Source organism: Metopolophium dirhodum, chromosome 6 (assembly GCF_019925205.1).
Source record: "Metopolophium dirhodum isolate CAU chromosome 6, ASM1992520v1, whole genome shotgun sequence".
NCBI lineage: Eukaryota > Metazoa > Arthropoda > Insecta > Hemiptera > Aphididae > Metopolophium > Metopolophium dirhodum.
In genome coordinates this window covers 35612665-35622319 of record NC_083565.1, presented here as the reverse complement: position 1 = coordinate 35622319, position 9655 = coordinate 35612665, and the positions used below count along the sequence as shown (strand labels likewise).

Genomic DNA, 9655 nt, shown 5'->3' with positions numbered 1-9655 from the left:
TATTGCATTTATATTTAATTTGCATAAAATATTGTTTGGCGCCCAAAACAATTAATGCAACTTTTCATACTACCGTAGGTTGCTGACATGAATAATATAATATAATGTAAAGGCCATCTCTATACTAAGAGAATAGGTACTGGGAATTTCGACCTCCCCAAAGCAACAACTAGATTCACTTTTCCACCGGAAAAGATGAGAAGCGAAGCATTTTTTCGACTACTTATCGTGCACACAGACACAAAATAAAAAAAAAAATTACGCAGATCGTAAATTTGCTAATATTTTCAATATATATCGATTCAATCTAATTTTTAATCTAACAATGCTAAATGTGATCTACTGATCGTAAATTTGCTATTCAAGACGGAGACAATAAAACGACCGTGTTACGTCTTAAATCGAGGGTCATGGAGCAGCGTTCACGAAATTTCGGACTTCGATAAAATTTAATGCCCGCCACCGGGCACCGACCAGAATTTCCACCAATTGGTAATCATTCTGCCTTATCACTATGTACCACGAAATAGTAATAATTGTTATCAAATAAATACATAATAATATTATTTTTTGTTTGCCCACGTTTGAATCACTTGCAAATCGCAATTATTTGAAATTTGAACAGAAATACAGACTACAGTCGTACAAAGTTCTATTGATACATTTTAGTACAAAATCACCATGGATATAGTAAAGTATACAAATTATCGCCTCGCCACATTACGTTAATTTTCATTTGTAAGTATTATTTTCTAGTTGTACTGATTATATTTTTTAATAATATGGAGTCAGTCTAATTTGATAATTTGTTCACAAATATAGATTTTCAAAAAATCAACGAAATAGAAGGAAATAATGGCTAAAAATCTTTGAATTAAAAGATTATCCCAATTTCTACCCGACATAGAATCTGCGGTAGTCATTTGACAATCAGTGATTGTAAACAATGTTCAGTAAATTAGTAAACATGGTCAGAGGCTGTCACAAAACATAATCCAAACCACTTGTTTGGGATAGAGAAGTAAAATGAATTTTAGTCATTTACGGCAACATTGGTACTACTCTGAGCACGACTAGGAAATCGCATCTAAGAGGTAAAAACATTTAACAAAAATTATGAATTAGGTATTTATATATTTTTTACAGCTTGACGTTTTCAGAAAACTTTGGTTCTCCAACTATGAGTTAGCAGATAATGAACAGCGAATAAAAGATTTGGAGGCCTCACAGTTGATGATTTTAAATTGCCTGGAAAAGTCTTAGATACCTAATAATGTCCAATTCACACACATTTATGTAAGTATATTGCTCAATTGTCCAATTTTAAATGTCTGACAAAATTAAAAGTCACTTAATAGCATATCGTTTTAGATTCTGAGTGAAACGATGAATGTATTGATTTTACAATGATGTGTGTTTTTTTTTTTTATTTTTTTTTTTTTTATTTTTTTTTTTATTTTTTTATTTTTGTGTCTGTGTACACGATAAGTAGTCGAAATAATGCTTCGATTTTCGACTTCAGTATCTTGTTCGATGGGAAAGTGAATATCGTTGGTGCATTGGGGAGGTCAAAATTTTAATTTCCCAGTAGTTTTCAAAAGCGATGTGAAAAACAAAAGAAAAATTAAGGAAAAACGGGAATTTTTACGCAAAATCGATTTTTAACAAAATCGATTTTGGTTATTGGTGTAACTCTAAAACAAATGACCGTAGATGCATGAAATTTTCACTGGTTGTTTATATTAGCATTTTCTATACACCATAAAATTTTCCAAATATTTTGACTCTTTTTGAGCTGTTTACAGCCATTGTCAGTTTTCAATTTTTTTAGTTTTTTTTTCTATAAATATCAATAAAATTTTATCTATTGAGTAAAAAAGCTTGAAAATTTAATAGAAGGCTCCTAGTTTATTGTTTCAAAGGCAGATGAAAAAAATTAAAAATCCTTAGTCACAGTTTTTAATTATAAGCATTTAAAGTTCAAATTTTGACAAAATACGGAAAAATCACGAAAAATAGCAAATTATTTTGATGAGAATTCATAAAAATTTTTCTTTTTAAATCTAAGATTTGAAAATGTAATATAAGATTACTCATAAGTTTGTCTACCTTTATCAAAAAAAAAATGTCTAGAAGAAACTTTTTTATGAGCGTCTGAAATTTATATTTTTACAACATTTGATATTTACTCGATTTCTCATGTAACGATTTTTTTATTTTATTGTAATTAAAAAACGAATGACTGTAGATACTTGAAAATTTCACTGAATGTTTATATTAGCATTTTCTATACACCATACAATTTTGAAAATATTTTGACTCTATTTGAGCTGTTTACGGACATTGTCAGTTTTCAATTTTTTTAGTTTTTTTTTCTATAAATATCAATAAATTTTTATTTGTTGGGTAAAAAAGCGTGAAAATTTAATATTAGACTCCTGATATATCGTTTTAATAGCAGTTGAAAAATATTAAAAATACATTTGCACAATTTTTTTTTATAAGCATTTAAAGTTCAAATTTTGACAACATTTATCAAATTTATAATTTATTAATTATTTTGTGGTTAAAAATTTATAAAATGTTTAACTTTTATGGCTAAGGATTGAAAATTTAAAACAAGGCTCCACGTTAATAGGTTATATATAAATTACTTTATTCACAATAATATCATCAAATATACTTGGTAATATCATAGGGTGACTGACCGTTTTCGCTCAGAATCGTTTTTCTTATACAATGATATTATATCATTGAATTCAAATTTAACACCATCCATTACAGTGACCCACTTGTAACCTACCGTACAGCAGAGCGACATCCACTTATCCACCTTTTTAGTTTATACAGTGGATTATACATTTTATGGTTTTCAAAATTGAATTATATAACTAAGAAGTGGAGCCAATGTATTGACACTTTTTCAGATGTTGACGTTCTTGAAGATAATCCTGCCGGCTCTGATTAAGCTATACAATATTGGAGTAAATTATGAAACTTAAAGGTGAGAATATTATTGAAAGATTTTTATTTTAAAGCCATTTTATTTTGCCATTAATTAACATACCCACATGTTCACGGGACACATTGTATAGTGTCTAATTGTATGAGTAGACAAATATTTGTATATCGAAAGGGCCCAGCCTGTTTAGTCAATGTAAATTAATAAATAAATAATTATATGTTACAATCTTAAAATATCCATAACTTGTTTTAAAAATAAAATACAAATATAATAAGTGCTTCCCCATAGGGTTCCTTAAAAAATATTTTTGCCTATAAGTTTGATATTAATATTATGTCATATATTATGACTCTAATAAATTAAGACTAACAGTACAAAACTGGATCTAATGCACTCACATTTGCATGTTGCTCGTTGTTCAAAGAGAGAAGATAAATGGTGCACGCTGACATATTTTTAACAAAGTTTTAATTTTTAGGTAATACAATTTTGCTGAGCAAGAATCAAATGTTATCAAATAACACAGAGGGCCTGAACATAATATTTAAATTGCGAAGAAACACATAGCTCGTTTGGACTTTGAAGTCTAAGGATACTAGTATCTTTTCTGAAGGGAAGTGAATCTAGTTTGATGACAGGTAAAAATTTAAAATTGCGTTATTTTGAAATGCGTTGGTAAAAACCAAAAGATAATTAAGGAAAAATGGTTATTTTAACACAACACCAATTTTTGACAATAATTGAATTTGTTTTATTAGTGTAACTAAGTTAACTAACTTCTAGTTTTCTTTATTTACTGAAATTTTAATAAATCCCATACCCAATTGATAAAAACAATGATAATATACTGTTATCGACTACATCTGTTTTTAGAAATGAAATGTTAGTTTAGAACTCGTCACTATTGATCTGATTGTTATGACAGTTGGATCCGTATTTTGGGATATTCCGTGTCTTAATTAAAAAATACTCTACTCAAAAATGTATTTATTTATTTTCCAAATACCTACTAAGAACATTATTGTATCCTATATTTTATTATTATAATGTTTTTAGAGTTTACACACATTTTTTGCCAGTGTCTTATTCTAAACAATTGAATCAAAAGCCACCTCTAGCTGTTATCACACATATCATTTGTGAAATGTAACTATTGTACAATATTTTTTGACAAATGCTTCACCTGTCAGAATGGTTGGCATAAGCTGTGAAAAGATATATAATGAAAATGTTGCTGTTAGGCTGTTTATCAGGATGTCCTACATTACGTACATTTATTGATCATTGTAATCAATTATCAATTATCAGTTATCAAATTTAATTAAATATGTAAATTATAGGTTTACTGGTCGTCAAACCCTTTCCCATTCATGGAACTTACTTCTCAACAAGGAAAGACAAACTTCTTTGACAGAAGAGTAAGCGAACACCAATTACCACTCTGAATCATGTTTGTGAATACAATTTTTTGTCAATGACTTATTTATAATCATAAGAAAACTTTATTTTATTAAAAAAAATTTTTAAATCTTTATTTATTATACTATCATAGTGTTTGACATATTTATAGTTAAATTGTAATTTAAAATTTAGAACTCTATGACTTATGTGTTGTAATTTATTGCTATACTTGTAGCAGATTTTTGTACATACAAATTAAGAAATTCTTACCAAGTAAGAAAAAATGAATTATAATATAATATAAGATATAACCATAGGTATATAAAACAATTCATAAATGTTGTTTTTTGTGTCTATGGAGTTTTGTTAACTTCAAACTAAATCTTATAACTAATGTTTACTTCAACTTTTTTATTTACATTTTATTATGAGTAGAGTGCAGATTTGACTGCCTTTTCATATTTTTTCTGCTTGATGGTATGATATTCTAGTTCAGCACAGGATTTGTTTCATGACCATAACAATTTAAACTATGAAACTTTTGGGCTACATATTTTACAAAAATGAACTCATTATTTCTTATTTTAACCACTTATTTTACGATTTTAATTGCACATTCCTATGATTTTGTTTCTTTGTTTTAGACATTTTTGAATTATTTGTTATTGCGATATTGACAAAAGAAACATACTTATAACTAGGGAGCGGATGTTTATGCTCCAAAAAATTAAAAAATATGCATGCAATTATGCTCTTTAAAGTTTAAAAATATGTTTAGAATTTATTAAAAATATGCATCAAAAAAATTTTTATTTACAACTTATTTTGTTTATTAACAATTAAAAATATATAGGTATAAAATAATTATTCTTAAAATTAAAACTTAAAAAAGAACTGTTGGTGAATTTTTTGTTAATCTGAAAATAATAAAGATGGGTAGATATTAGAATCTAAGTACTAACTAAGCATTAAATAATTTTAAAATATACCTAGTAATTGGGAATTGCACTGGATGATCAATGTTTTCTTTAAATTATCAAAAGTAAATTTTCTTCTGTTATCCGATAGCAACATTTTGAATTTTGAAAAACTGCGTTCTACATCGGTAGATGAGACAGGAGCATATTTGAAACATGGTAGGTCTGACGTAGTTAGTTCTTCTTCCAAGTCTTGAATAGTAACATGATTTTTTCCTGCCAAAATGTTTGAAATTGTATTCAATTTCTTCAGTCCATGATTTTTATCATAAACGCTATCAAGTTTGGTTTGTATAGATTTTCCTACATCCTACTCGCAACACGAGTACACAGCACAACGAATGGAAGAACACAACTTCAATTAACGAAATTGTTCGATACCGACTCCGGCGATAACGGTGTTTTATATTTATTTTTGTCGCGGGACAATGTGGATAAGGCGATAACTTATCGAAGAAATTCAAATAATCGCTATTCCCACCGCCGCCGGGAAGTTAGTTATTTGAACTATTAATTACGCATGTCGAGTCCGTTAATATATTACTATAATATTAGTATATCACGAAAAACCTCAAATATGCACTAAAAACATGATAAATTTAAAAATATGATCAATCAAATAAAAAACGAACAAATATGCGAAAATATGCAAAATCAAATTGGTAAATTTGAATTCTTAAGGTGATGAAACAAATTTATATCTTACTCCGCATTGATTTAAATGTTACTAAAAAATATGATAAATGCATAAGCATCCGCTCCCTACTTATAACATATGCTTCTTTATTTCTATATGATTTCTTTCAATTATTTCAGTTGTGGGATTTAAATTTTGAATATTTTTATTGTTGACTTATTTTGAGCTGTTTAGACTCAGTTTTCAACCTGTTTATGTTATTTTTCTATGAATGTCAATTAAATCTTATTTGTTGGGTATAAAAGATTGAAAATATAATACAAGGCTCTTAATATATTGTTACAATGAAAAATTTAAAATTTAAAAATGATTTTGTAGTTAAAAATGTTATGTTCAAATTGTATAGCTAAGGATTGAAAACTTACAACAAAGTTCCATGTAAGTAGGTTATTCCGTAACTAAAAAATCTCAAAAATATAAATCACGGTTATTTTTTTATAGTTATTTTATGTACAAATTTGGAGGAAAATACATATTAAATAACCAAGAATAACTATTTTATAATATTAATTCAACTTGCCAGCTTCCGTATTAATAACAAGTAATAACAATATAAATATTATATAAAATATCCACACTGACAAACCGCGGTCACCGCTCAGAATCGTTTTTCGTAGGTATACAATAATATCCGCGGCGACTCCAGGAAGGGGGGAGGGGGGGGCTAGGGTCAAACAAATTCAATATGTTTTCTTTCTGCTGTTGTTTTGTCAACATTGTCAGTTTTCAATTTTTTTAGTTTTTTTTTCTATAAATAACAATAAATTTTTATTTGTTGGGTAAAAAAGCGTGAAAATTTAATATAAGGCTCCTGATATATCGTTCTAATAGCAGTTGACAAATATTAAAAATACATATTATGCACAATTTCTTTTTATAAGCATTTAAAGTTCAAATTTCGACAACATTTATCAAATTTATAATTTATTAATTATTTTGTAGTTAAAAATGTATAAAATGTTTAACTTTTATGGCTAAGGATTGAAAATTTAAAACAAGGCTCCACGTAAATAGGTTATATATAAATTACTTAATTCACAATAATATCATCAAATATACTTATTTCATAGGCTCCTATCATAGGCTGACTGACCGTTTTCGCTCAGAAACGTTTTTCTTATACAATGATATTATATCATTGAATTCAAATTTAACACCATCCATTACAGTGACCCACTTGTAACCTACTGTACAGCAGAGCGACATCCACTTATCCACCTTTTATAGCTAAGGATTGCAAATTTAAAACAACGGTCCACGTAAATATAGGTAACTATATAAATTACTTTATTCACAATAATATCATCAAAATAATATTCTCAGTAATATCAATATATCATAGGCTTCTTACTATCCGTCTTCGCTCAAAATTGTTTTTCTCATTCAAAAATCTTCTCTACATCGCGGTCCCGTCGATTGCTCGGACCTACATTTATCAGTAATTGATATTATCGTCGTTTATCCGGTCGTTTACCAGCGGTACCTGCACTGTTTATTCGGTTTATTCTGTGGTACCTGTGCACGGTTTTATTTCACACACGTATTAATGATAATATTAGTTATAATAAGTTGACACATAAAAATATAAAATAGATTACCACACAATTAAGATGGCGTTAGCTTAAAAATTAGAGTGAATCGACCTATTATAAAACTTGATGGTAAGCGTATAAGAAGTAAGAACATTATCTGTGTTTTTTTACGATAATTCAGTTTTTAAGTTAGTTATGAGCATATTTAATTTACATTTATTAATACACGCTATAACTCACCTAAAAACTGAATTATCGTAAAAACACAGTTAATGTTCTTACCATCAAGTTTTACAATAGGTCGCGATTCACTCTAATTTTTAAGCCAACGGCATAAAACTTGAATTTCTGAGCGTAAATTTGGTATGTTACGCGTTTGTAAGACGGAGACAACATATGCGGATGTGGCGTCCTCTTAGCAAAAATAACAAATTAAACCGATAAAACCACCCATTAATACTTTTACAATAAAACCCTATGGGTTTTTAAATGGTGTTTTTCTGACCTAACCCAATAAGACCCAACCAGGTGTTGTGTTTTTGCCAACCAATGAACCTATTGGTACTAATTAAGTCGATAATATTTCTGAGTAGGTATTACAATAATCATTAGTATAAAATACTATAAATTATTAATCACAAGTTTAGGTTATAGGTTAACCAATTAGATATTAACTGTGAATAAAAGAGAGCAAAATTTTATTAGTTACACTTACACCTACGTGCGTTGTTTGTATCACTCATCTTTATTGTATTAATGTATTGACTAAATAAATTTAATAAATTAAGTATGAATACGTTTAAGCTTCCTAATATTTTATTTAACATAGTGATTTTTCATTTCATTTATGTATCAGAAACGACAAGATATGTAATAACGAACCCATGTAATATTTATGCAAGTAGATGTGTTAACCATTTTTACGAGTCGACTGAAACTAATGTGTCGTTTTTTGCACAACATAATTTTACAATTGAGAACGAATGGAAATCTATCGGAAAAATTTTTTACTGTAAAAATGGCACTTGTCATGCAGACTACACTGTCAAGATTGAAAAAAGTACACAGATTGAGTATGGCAATGAAAAATCTTCAACGAGATCGTCCACAGTGGGCAATAGTCGATCTATTTCAGGTACAATAACTGCAGGTGTTAGTGCTGGTTTTTCGGCCATGGGCGTACAAATTGGCGGATCGATTGAAACTTCTGTACAAAGTGGTAGTGCACGATCATTTGCTGTTACTCATCAGAAAGGTAATGCTGTATCGTATTCAACAAGTACAGCAAATACTTTTAGCGTAGAAGAAAAAATAACATGTGATGGGGTTCAAAATGAAAAAATATTTATAGAGGCGCGAACAAACATGACACGAATGACGGGCAACTTTTGCGAATATGTTGATAGTTTTTTAAATTTCAATAACCATGATGTGCACATATTCAACTGTACTTGGGTTAATTTAAGAATGTATCCAGTACGTAATCGAAATATAGTCACCGACTTGCAATGTAATCGTGAAATTATGAATTTTTAAATTTATATTAAAAACAATTATAGAATTATTAGAATAACTATTGTAGTAAACAATTAGTAGTAGGTAGGTATTGTTGAATAACAAAAAAAACATTTATTAAATTACATATGTAGTTTTTATTTTGTCAGCGTAAAAACAACTCATTATATCGATAACACCGCGTACATGGTACGCTTGTATTATCAAAGACATGTAAAGAATAAAGTTAAGGTTTTAAAAATAAAATGTATATTTCTCATTGGCATATGACGTCGGCGTCCTTCCTTCTTGCACTTGTACTTCGATAGAAAATCTTCTCATGACAATGGCGTGTGCCGTGTAGTGGTAATGTACTCGTAATGAAATCATAGTTATCATAATTCTGGTTTTTTAATAATACTGACATGGAACAGAACTACAAATATTTCACGATTTAATTTATTTTAATGTTTTGGTAAAAAAGTTAAATAATATATTTTTTTATTTAATTATTTTCAAAAAAAATCGAAGATAGCCATTTTGTAGAGTTAATTTTTTTGAAAATACTGACGTTTCAACTTTTTAATTT

At 28.3% G+C, this 9655-nt stretch overlaps 1 long non-coding RNA gene across 2 annotated transcripts; it reads left to right on the top strand.

Annotated features, from left to right (window-relative positions):
* The first annotated feature begins 547 nt into the window (after positions 1-547).
* LOC132947408 (uncharacterized) lies at positions 548-4619 on the top strand. 2 transcript variants are annotated; one of them, XR_009664916.1, is made up of 6 exons: positions 548-738; positions 823-1094; positions 1161-1296; positions 2842-3004; positions 3444-3603; positions 4306-4619. It is a non-coding gene; the product is annotated as an uncharacterized LOC132947408 (long non-coding RNA). The 2 variants fall into 2 exon arrangements; XR_009664915.1 differs by having other exon boundaries at positions 1147-1296.
* The last annotated feature ends 5036 nt before the right edge of the window (positions 4620-9655 follow it).